The sequence below is a fragment of the Egretta garzetta genome, unplaced genomic scaffold (genome assembly GCF_000687185.1).
Source record: "Egretta garzetta isolate BGI_Z169 unplaced genomic scaffold, ASM68718v1 scaffold161, whole genome shotgun sequence".
Lineage (NCBI taxonomy): Eukaryota > Metazoa > Chordata > Aves > Pelecaniformes > Ardeidae > Egretta > Egretta garzetta.
Window position 1 is genome coordinate 4,065,653 of NW_009258754.1, and position 12,358 is coordinate 4,078,010.

Genomic DNA, 12,358 nt, shown 5'->3' on the forward strand with positions numbered 1-12,358 from the left:
TCTCTGTGCAATGCTGGTTCTGAGTACCTTGCATTCATGGATACTTGTACAAGGTCATATTATTCTTTAAGGGTATTCTGGAAGTTACTCTTTTATTCTCCTTTGCCCTGATATTCATGCACTCCCTCCCTAGATTTAACAAGCCAGAACACCCATGTGAAGTGTCTAAATACATACAATTGTAGTGTCTCTCTAACACCTACAGGGCATAGTTGTGCAACAGGTAATCAGAATCTAAATAATCACAGGCAAAAATTTATTTGAAATGAAATGTATACATTAGACATGCAAGGGAAGAGAGCAAGAAATTTTGAAAAATGCAAATGCTCGTTGAGTACCTACCTTTCTTTCATAGTCACTCTATTCTATTTCAAAGAGAACTGCTAAAAGTTCCCATTACATACACGGCCACAGTCTGGCCTTCCTGCCCTTTCTGTGCTATGTTCTCTGCCAGGAGATGTTTTTTTCTGGTATAGGTGTGCATGTCTGGATGTGGAAAGCTCCCGTAAGGAATGAATGTATGCAGCAACACCACAAGAAAAAGCAGAGGCTTCAACTTCTATTTTACTTTAGGCTGCAGTAGAAGATTCTGAATAAAATTTTCAGGCAGCCTGACAGTTGGATTGAGTTTCATTTTACCAGATGGTCCTTCTGAATAAATGCTTGTTCCTCTGTCTTTAAAAGGTTGAATTGAGTTTCATCCTCTATAAATAACAGGTACATGAAATACTTAGGGTTTCAGAGAGTTTATTTTTTTAAAAAGCTCAAGGTGGACAGCTGAGGAAAGGCTTTAAAAGTGGTATGCCTTTCTTTGTAATTTTTCTACAGCTCTGATTTGTGGTGATGAATGTTCCTCCCTGCCATCTTGCCTAAACATCTGCCTCAGCAGCGTACACATCTTCCCAGGGTTAACATGCTGCTGAGAGGGAACATGGGTTTGTTCCAGGGGGCTGCTCAGTGCAAACCCCACCCAAGGAGAAGAGGGGGCTTCTACATTTAATAGAGAGGTAAACAGCAGTAGAATAGGAGGATCTTTCACATGAAGACTTTGGAGTTGGAAAGACTGAGCTTTGGCTTCTGCCTTTCAGTTTCTGTCACTAATAACTTCTTGTCTAACTTCAGCAATCACTTAAAATGGTTGTGAAGTCTACATAGACATGTGAATCTTGTCTTTTCTCCCACTGATACCAGCTTAGTGGGACATAACCACATAGCCAGTGATCATGAAGATCATTAAAAATAATTATTATGCACCTGTTTATTACATATTGCACCTATATGTCTTTGTTATTGCATAATAATTATAAAAGTCTGTGTGTATAAACCAAAATTAATTATTCTTATATGAAACTCACTATATAAACATATAAATGAAAGCCAAACATACATACATACATACGAAACTTCTAATACTATTTTGATACTCTCTATGTATACATCAGTTACATCCTCGCCATATTCCTGGTACTTAATTCAGTCACCACAGTACTGTAGCCATGTATAGCTTGTCACAACTGGCAGCCATAGACCTCTAGTGAGAGCTTTTGGGCTGTATTCTGTAACTGAATTATAACTGAATTCTTGCTCAGGTTCATGATTTTGGCTGATTTTTAAAGTCTGTTGCATTGGCAACTGAAGAAATACTGTGGCGCTCTTTTAGGCCAGTGGTGCCTTCTACTGTATAAACTTACTCCAAAATTTGCATGAAGTCTGAGGATTTACGTTTTTGATGTTTTACAACAGCGTATGACACCCATAACAGTTGCATTTTGTTCTGTCAAATGTAACAAATGTCTGTGATGTTTCTTTCTGATGTATCTTGTTTCAGTTGTAGACACACTTTGTGATACACAGTGTTTATCTGGGGTCCTTCTACCTCCCTGTGCAGAAAGTAGAATCCATTCAGGCATTCTTCTAACTCAGATTAAACTCTAGCTCAGATTAAAGGACCTGTCCTTCTGTGAGCACTCAAAGTATCTGTCACTTGAACAAGATCTACTTATTTTAGCTCATGGTGGCACTAAAATCAGAAAATGTTTTTTGTTCAAAAAAAAAAAAAAGAAGGAAAGTAGTACTCTAAACTAATATATTAAATTGAGCTATAGCTTTAAAATGAAACAGCCTCCCCCCAAAGAACCAAAGAAGGAACTTAAAAACTTTGCTCATTGCAATAAAATGTAACAATCTGTTAGATCTTGCTATAAACTGATATTATTCTAACTTTTTAAAATCTGACACACTGTCACAAGAACCTATTCTCTCAAGCCTAGCCCCCTGACATAGAGCTAATTTAGAGAAGATTTGGGGTATGATGCAATATCAGCTGCTTTTGCATAACTCATCGCTGTTTTCATTTGAAATCTCTCCTTAAGACTCATATTACTGCTTGGAAACTTACTCGGTTCTTTCCTTTTCAATGACTGGGCTGATTTGGTAAACTTCTAAGTATATTAAATACACTGGGAATAAAAAAGAAACTTAAGATCATAGAGATATTAAATTATAGATTATTCATATCAAAATGAAGATTTCAGGCTAGGATACTAATTGAAAAATCCAGGTTTACAAATAAACAAAATAATTTTGTACACAAACAAATAAGAACTTACAGTATCGACATTATTTTCTTGTTATGTAATTTGTTCCAATTCAGTTTTCCTGAATCCTTTCTTAATTTTTTGGAACTAAAATCTGAGCAGTTCATGTAAATATCTCTAAACACCACCTAAAAAGTGTTTGGTTATCATCTCAGTGTTTAAAAATGTGTATGTTCTGCAATACCAGAGAAAAGCCTGAAAAATTCATTGGCAAAAAGAAAATTAATTTTTAGCACAGCGGACGCTTTATTTTAAAAAGCTCATAGGCCTCCTATTCCCAGATTGTCTGCAACTAGTTTTGGAGTTGAATTTGCTTCCATTTATTATCATATTGCATTTTATTCTAGTTAAAGCATAAGCCATCCACTTGTTTTCCATTAAAGCCATTGTACAGAAAAATGTGAAGTAGATTAAATCACCTTTTTCTGCTCTTTCTCCTTAAATCTATTCAGAAAGCCATTTTAAAATCAATAAAAACCTGAAACTCAACAGTTAACATTTTTCAAAATGGTATTTATATGCTTAAAATACATTTTCTTACCATTTACAGTAGTTGAAATTATTCAGTTACACTTAAAATATTGTTAAAAGAGCCCACAAAATTCCATATGAAGTATTATTCAGATCCGTTAGCATTATATATTGACTTCATAAAATACCACTAATCACAACTGAAAACATGAGGATTACATTGTACTTGTTCTGTTTACATATTAAAAAATCACTAAATTACCATGTATTAGAGAAAAAAAAAATCAAACTACAGCGTATGCAATTAAGAATTTCGTTTAGATACCAAAGTTGCTGACTGCTAAAGCTGAGTCAATAGGGTTCGTATTAATTGAAATTTGGCAATGTCTAGGGCAAATGTTAAATTTAAATAGACAGCATTTTAAATCTGTTTTGCCATTCAGATGCATATAATCCACTGAGTTCTGACAAACCCGGGCCTTGTAGACCTTACAGATTCAGCCCAGAGTTCGACCAGTCAGGTTAAATTTCCTGACCCACTTCTGCTACTCTGTGACCATTGCTGAGAAAAAAAGAAAAAGAAAAAAAAAAAAAAAACCACACCTACACACTAACCTCCAAAAGGATCATCATGGAAGTTATATTTCTTTAGTGAAAATTCTTATCCAATCTGTTAATAAAGAAATTAATTAACAACAGAAAAAAACCCCTGGAACTAAGTCTTCAAGGGTTGATTTTATTATTAAGAAAAAAAAATGTAGTTTTGACAAAGAAAACCACCTTCAGTAACATTGAAATAGACTTGATAGTTTTCTCCTTTTGCTTTGGCTTTTTTTTTTTCATATGAAGGAAGAGAAAAGCAGTGATAAAACATGTAGTGAGTATTCAGAGCAGAGAAATTGTAGAAATCCATGTAAAAAAGGGATGCCTGTGTGAGGATGAATGCACGTGTTGTGAGCGACGCATTGAAACAGATCTGCATTGCCTCAGCAGCTTTGTTTGGGTACCGGCCTGAGGTTCTCTCCAACCGTCCTGTTGTTTCAACAGTGAAACTATACTGTGGTGCAGATACCTTACTTCATTAGGTTCTGTAAGATAGTTACCCAGCCCAAACAGAAACTAGAATCTACTTTATATTTTCCTGGGAAAAAGCAAGCTGATCTCTTAGGAAACTTCCTTATTTCTTCACCTGACTGTTTTTAAATACATGTAATGTACCTATGCGATACCTTTGTTTTGAACATCTGTTGGGAGATTAAAATAAGATCTTAATTTTTGGTATGCTATTGATGTTCAAAAAATGTAGGATAGAGAGCATTATTAGCTATCTGCTGGTTGACAAGAGGGCAGGATTAGGTTTCTTTAAGGGAATTACACTTTTGATGACCCCGCTACATATAAAACATGTTAGCTAATGGGGGTGCAGAGGGGGCAGATTTAAGTGTTTGATCAGGAAATCCTGCATGAGCATATTGGATGGAAATTTGATTAGTAACCTTAGTGACAAGGGGATCAGATCCACTCTCTACATACAATCAGATCTGGCAGTACATGCTTTTTTGTCTCTTTGAAGGAAGGGAACATTTGTACGGAATCAAGACAGCGTATTGGATAATTTAAAAAGCTGTTACATATTGAAACCTGGAAAATCACCTTTTTTGTTTTATTTTGAAAATATGCTTGCAGTTATCCTGGTGTGTTTTTTCTTTAAAAAAAAAAGGAGAAAAGAGTAAGGCTTTTAGCATGTATAAGAAATATTTCCTAAAAAATAGGTTTTTTCTAAAAGTAATTCTATTTTACATCAGTGTTGTAAAGAATGTTGGAAAAAGAACAGAATGAGAAAAATACTTTTATCTATATTTACCTAAGATTTGTGCAGCAGTGTCTTTATGCTTTATACTGGTTGTAAGTATTAAATCTGTTGAGAAAGTTGATTTAGTTTTGAAAGCTAGTTTGGTTTTTTTGATCATTAAAGCATGCTATCATCTTTTTAACTAAGGTGTTGAAAATAAATATTTCTGTGTTTTGATAGCAAAGCTCTTTTATTTGTGTTTGATTTTTGAGGGGAGCTCAAACTGACTCTAGAAATCTGAAGGCCTCCATTCTCTTTGGTGAGAAGTGTAAACTGAGGATGATAATGTGGTGATGCTGATTCGCACTAGCCAAGCATCTGGACCCAACTGTTTCTTTTATAAAGAAGGAAAAACGAACTACCTCCTGCTCTCAAATACCTTGTATGTGAAAGGGACCAATATCGCATGTAGCTGCACAGCGATGTTTGGTGTAGAAGTAGCATCACAGTCGTATTTTACTTACACTGCACACATTGAGAATAAAGCAGTACACTGAATTCATGTAGACTCCCTAGCTGTGAGGAGCTGTGTCCTCTGCTTCCTGTGAAGAGGTAGTGAGATCTGATACAGTGTTGGCATGTGAGGCAGGAAATTTTGCTGATAATGCACCAGCATGCATAGTAGAAGACCAGGGTCCAAATGCTGGCTCTGCTATTGACCTTAAATAAGTCATTTTCTAACTCTTTGCTCCCTCTTCCACTGACCTACTCTGCTGTGATTTCCAGTTATCAAGGGTGGGATGAGGGGTTGGAGCATCTAGCAAATGTCAGTGCAACATTTAGCATCGGTGGCTCTCAGGCTGTGGTTGAGTGTCAGGATGCTACTGTATTATAAATAAGATTTAGTTATCACAGGAAATCCTGGCACCTGGCAAGGCAGGCTGTTCCTGTGCTTTAAGCTGGGTGTAGACTTCAGCTCTCACTTACTTGGGATTTTCATATTTTTAAGGACAATAGTATGGAAATTTAGGACATGAAATCAGCCTTTGAGTTTGAAAAGGAAAAGCACATCAAATTTTCCAGTGTGTAGTGGAAAAAAATACTCAGAGTAACCTTTTTATTTCGAGACCACTGCTAGAAGTAATTAAGTAATAACATCTGATGACACAAGGACTGTCATCTGTTTAAACTCAAAAAACTGGAAAGCTCAAGGAGCCTAGATATCAGATAACAGGAGTTCCTGCATTGTGGAGCTCCTTAGTGACTCCATTCTTGGGGTGGATGAGAATTAACGATTGAAAATGCTAATTTTTAAAAAGCCATGCATTCAGGAAAAAATAGACAAATGGCATGGGAATGGTTGTCAGCAGCCTCAGACTTTTAACTAGCATTGCTCATCTGATGTCACTGGAACATCTTTTTCTTTGTGTGTACATAAACTACAGGAGAATCAGGCCCTGTGTATATTATCTGAACCCAGATGTGTATACAGTCTCGGGACATGCTGAACAATTTGCAATATATTTTCTAAAAGTAGTTAAATGAGTATTAGCCTTTCCAGTGAGTTTGATAACATTATTTTGCATTTCGCTTATAAAATAGTCTCATGAGAACAGCCAATACTTTCACTGTAATTAATTTATCTAATGGTTCAAAAATAACACACCCAGCAGTTTAAGGCCTCCTGCCCTTAGGATACAGTAAATGTTTGAGGTTGGTTTTTTTTCATTTTACTACTTGATGTCAAAATACTTAGAATTGTTTTCTCCTTATAGCTAATATTAATTTTTTCTCTTTTTAATACCATGGTCCTAATTGCAGAGAGTTATAAAGGAATGACAAAACATAGTGGAAAAAAAGATTCTGATCGGATTATAAAGGCTAACAACTAACCAGCAAAGTGGAACTTTTTTTTAACACCATCCAATGATGTCACCAGTTTGAGGTTTCTCTGGGACTTTATTAAAATGTTTGTGACAGAGCCAATGTAAACCATCCTAAATCTAACACAGAGCTGAAAGGACTGATTTTAGGGAATGCAAAGATATGGATCATTGGGTCTGTCGAAGCGGCATCTTGAGCCAATTATTGGTGTCATCTTGAGCCAATTTAATCAATCCAAGGGGGACTCAAAGGGGGTGGGGGTGCAGGGTTGCAAGTGTTGGTCAAACATTCAGGCAAAAACGCGTTTGTTGTAACAGCAACCAATCTCTAGCGTGTTGACTTACTTCCTATACGTCTTGGTTTGTGCATACTGTAAATAACTGATCAATCATTAGAGCTGCTTTTAGGTTTTTAATTGCTGGGTGAGTTTGTAGATTATGTGATTGTACGCACACATATGTGAGCTTAAATTTTTTTAAGACACTTAAAAAGTGGAGGTAATTTAGCATAAAAGAACCTGAAATACCGTACAGTGTTACTTTCAAAATAGTAAAAGTATACAAATGTATTTCTAAAGAGTAATATCTACTGACATTATCTTGAGCTTAATCTTGTACACAAGTAAGCTTGAGAGTTGTAATTCATATAACACAAACTATTCACAGAGTGTAAAGGCTATTCAGTTGAGGAAAGCTAACCTACAACACAATTATTAGTAAAAGAGAATTTAAGTGAGAAGTGTAGCTCTTAAAGCTTAATCACATAATTGTGTTTTATCCTGGCAGATCCAGAACAATTTTCAGTCAGAAAATATATGTGAAAACTCATTTAATTTAAATTCTACTCAAAGCCTCTTTTAAAGAGTTTTGGGTTGCTTTTTCACTTTAGGATAACATAGGATCATGGAAGAAATTAAGACGTTTTATATGAGTTAAAATCCCACAAACTATGCCTCATTCAGCAGCTTCTAAAAAAAAAAACCGAACCAACAGGGAATCTCCTTCATCATTGGGATTTTTCACTGGGATGAGCATTTGCAAGTCAGGGGACTATACATATTCTGTTGTAACTACATATGCAGTTGTAATTTATAATGCATCAGTGCTTGGATATTGTTGAAATTTTAGGTGACAGAAGTTTCCTAATAGTTCTGCAATTTACATCTTGCATTATTTTAAAGGTAGAGACATGATTATCCTCAATACAGTAAGAACGGAGAGAATAAAAACTAGATATAGGTAACAGTAAGGACAAACAGTAGAAACAGCATACAAATTCATGCATATTAGGATTAAAAATACATTCTGTAGATGTAATAAATGTACTATGTGTATTTTAAGTATGTCTCATAAAGATTATCTATGAATATTCAAACTAAATTAGTGAGAAGAGGATATTTGTTTTGGATAAGATGTCTTGGAAAAGCAATTTACATGTTTTGGAACTGTTAACACTGCAGCAAGTTATGTCACACTGCCGCACAGAAACGACTGAATGCAATGCGATGGAATGTGAGATGAGCCGATAAAATAAAAGCTAAAATTTAAAGAAGTACACACTCAACTCTGCTATTGCATTTTTGCTGTTAAAAAAATGGTTACTTGTTTTAACATATCCCAGCAGATGAGGAAAAGAACACCTAGGTAAGTGTCCGAAACCAACCTCTTCTTCCTTACTACATTCACTCAGTGGGCCTGTTCATACCCTTAAAGTCATCTTTCTTTCTTACTGCTAAATGCACTTTGTAAAAACAACAATGAACACATTGAAGAATGTTTACAGTGTGTTTACGTAGCTCTACACCAATGCTATTTCTTCGCATGCGCACTGTTGTCAGTGTGTATTTCTCTCCAGAATAAAGAATGGAAATCTTCAGATGGGTAGACAGGCAAAAGGCCAGTTACTCTTCCGTGTGTTGAGGGTATTTCAGAATAGGTAAGCATATCTCTGCAGCGGGATCTGCTTTGCACAGTAGCGCAAGGAGAAGGAGTGACAGCAGAGCAATAACATTAAACAAAAGTAAGGTGAATCATAAATGCAATACTTAAATCAATTGAGATTGGATCTTTCAAATAAACATCTGCAAAAGTGTTGGTTTGAAGTGAATTAGTTCTATATTTCATCAGCAGAAAAATGTTGATTTTAAATTTAAGATGCAAGGTATGTCAGCTTACAAGAATCACATATAAATTCCTACTCTTCAATGTATTCACAGCTCAAAAAATATTATTCATGTTTGATTTGTCAGTAAAAGAACATTTTTGTTATATTTACAAATAGTATTACACTTTTTATCACTTCTATCCAGGGTACCTTTTCATCTTAGATGTAGCAACATATTTATGATGGTTCAACTTCAGCTACAATCTGCTGGCTCTAGGTCTGTAATTTATTATTTGCTCTGAAAGATTAGGTCCAGAGTTTAAATGTCCCTAGCTGAAAGTTTATACCAGTCAGGACAGAAAATTATTCTCTATGCCTAGGTTGAAGTACATTACTTCTTTATTGAATTAATTATGATAAGGATCATAACTTTAAACTAGGGGTGAGGTGCTGGCTTTCTACTAGGATTGCTTGAAGCAATTTTCATCTGAACATTTTTGTAGAGTTATTGAGTCTGGCAGGTCTGAACTTTATGAGAGAGTAACTTTCTCCACAACTTAAAAGAGGTTGGACATTGATCCAGGCAAAGGTTTACCATATCCCATGCCTGTAGCCAGAAAAATTTGCACTGCATACTGAACAAATAACTACAGAACCAAATTAAACACATCTTATGAGCTTTTAAAATAAAAGCAATGCCCTTTCCCTGAGGGATCGATCAGGGAACTGAATTAATATGACAGCTTTAGTTCTTTTTTGTTTGTTTGAAGTAGAAGTTTAAAATTATTTTTTGGTCCAGAAGAAATTAGTCTACTAAATATGTATACATGAGTCTACTGAACCATGTATATTCAGTGACAAATCTTATATCTCTATCAGATTGGAAAAAGTTGGGCTTTAAAAGCAGGTAAAGATGTTAATCCTACATTGCCTGTTCCCCCCCAGTTGGATTAAAAGGCCTATGAATAATAGAAGGAAATTACAGATCTTCAAAAAATTTTAAAAAGCAGTTATAAAAGAATAAAAACTTTCAGTTTGAAAAAAGCAGGTTCCAGTGGCTGTTCTCTTGTCTTGAGTCAAACACTCAGTTTCTGCAAGACCATAAACAAGAGGCCCTCTGGCAAAATGATGGTTTAAGTGACTTACCTAGAATTACATAAGAATTCTATGTCTCAGATTGGATTAGGAATAATTTATCAGGGTGAGAGGTGACTATTTTTTCATCCACTTTGTGTTGCATTACCTATGTTACATGTACTTTTTTCAGAGTGAGAGAGGCAACAGGCTCTCATCTAACACCCTCAGTCATTAAACTGCTTAAAAAAGTAAATCATAACTTAGTGTAACATTTTGAAATTTCAGAACTGTTTCTAATCAAAGAAGGCTGAGACTAAACTGAACTTTTTTTTGGATGTTATTTTATAATATAAAAGATTAATCTTTTAAATCTTCAGAATTTTCAATTATTTGTTTCCCCTTCTTTTACACCATTGAGTCCAATAACAAGAATAATGTCCAAGATATTTTTTCTTTCATTTTTATTTTGCTGCTTTTTCTAATTTCTGTCCTGGAAAATTTAGAGTAGCAAATGGAGAAACAGTAATCTGTAACAAAGCTCCTCTATATTTTCAAAACTTTTTGGCTATGAAAACGGGGAGGGGGGGGAGGTGTCAGCTTTAATAGCATTACTTTCACATACATTTTTATTTCAGTTCTGTAATTTGTTAGTTTGAAAAATAAAAATACCTTTTTTCTATTACAAGCAAACCACAAGAAATCTACACCCAATTTGTCATTATAAATTGTATAGGAATAATCTTGAGAGCTGGGGCACTAAAGTAGCAAATACAATTACCATTTTAAATTATAAACATCATTAGAAGCTTTGTCTTGCCATGAGAGCAGAGAGGAAGAAGGAACATATGCTGATTTACTACAAAGAGATAGTAGATGCTTGTTACTATTCAATAGGTTGGCATTTATGGGTGTATAAGACCATCTATAAAATGTTCTTACCACAGTGAAATGCTGAAATTAGTGGCAAAACTCCCCTTGTCTTCTATGGGCTTACTGGGTCTTATGTTCCATTATAAATGTATAAATGTAAGTCAATTTTGTTTGATATATTGATCTTTTACCTTGACAAGTCAGTAAGTTCTGCCCCATTTCCCATTATTCACTCCCTGTTTGACACTGCAGCGATGCAAATGCAAAACCTGCATTCCACAGGGCAGTGCATCCCATAAGCTACACTGGTATACAGCAGATGATCTCTTGTCCTAAAACAACGGAACTAAGAACATTAAATGCTTGTTGTGCGCATCAGAGAAAAAAAAGAAACAGGAAAAGAACATTCACGCCATCCCTTTTGGGGGGCTCTTTCTGCCAATTCCTTGAATCTTTAAAAAGGACAAATTTTACCCTTGTGATATGGTCCCTTCTTGAACTGTGCATGCAGGTTTGGTCATCCCAGAGCAAAAATTTATAGTAGATCCAGAAAAGATGTGGAATAGTGTAACAATTATAAACGAGGCATAAAACATGTTCTCTCAAGGGAGCTAAACAGAGTAGGATTCTGTCTTGAAAAAGATAATTGGTGGGCAGGCATTAAATATGACAGAGGTCCATATAAAATTTGTAATTTTATTAAGTAAGTAGTATGAAGAAGGAGTTAGAAATGTTTATTCACTGTTTTTCCCAAAATAAAACTTATATGCTGTCCAGTGAATTTGACAAGCAATAGATATAAACCAAAAGAAATGTGACTTCTTTCATGACGTTAATAACTATACAATGAAATTTGTAGCCACCTGATGTTTGGGGGTAAAACAGAGTCTCAAAAAAAAATACACAAGTTTGAGGAGGGTAGTCATCAGCGACATCTAAACAGAGTGAAGACTTTGTCTAAGGAAGCCCTTCATCCATTGATTTCTAGATGATGTGAGGTTACACCAGAGAACAGACTGGTCTCGACTTCTGGCTTTCTTCGTGACCGTACTGTTGGCAGCTGTGGAAGACTGTAGGCTAGGCAGCCTTGTCATGGGTGTTCATAGCTGCCAACAGTATTGGAGTGGCCATTGCCATTACCTTTCCTCCTATCCCAGCTATACTTTGTGGGCTCCGTTGGTATTTTAGGATCATAGAATGTTTTGGGTTGGAAAGGACCCCTAGAGGTCATCTAGTCCAACCCCCCTGCAGTGAGCAGGGACACCACTAACTAGATCAGGTTGCTCAGAGCCCCATCCAACCTGGTCTTGAATGTTTCCAGGGATGGGGCCTCCACTACCTCTCTCGGCAATCTGTTCCAGTGTTTCACTACCCTCACTGTAAAGAATTTCTTCCTTATATCCAGTCTAAACCTACCCTGGTTTAGTTTAAAACCATTACCCCTTGTCCTGACACAGCTGTCTCTACTAAAAAGATTTTCCCCATCTTTCCTATAGGTTCCCTTTAGATACTGAAAGGCCGCAATCAGGTCTCCCCGCAGCTTTCTCTTCTCCAGGCTGAACAA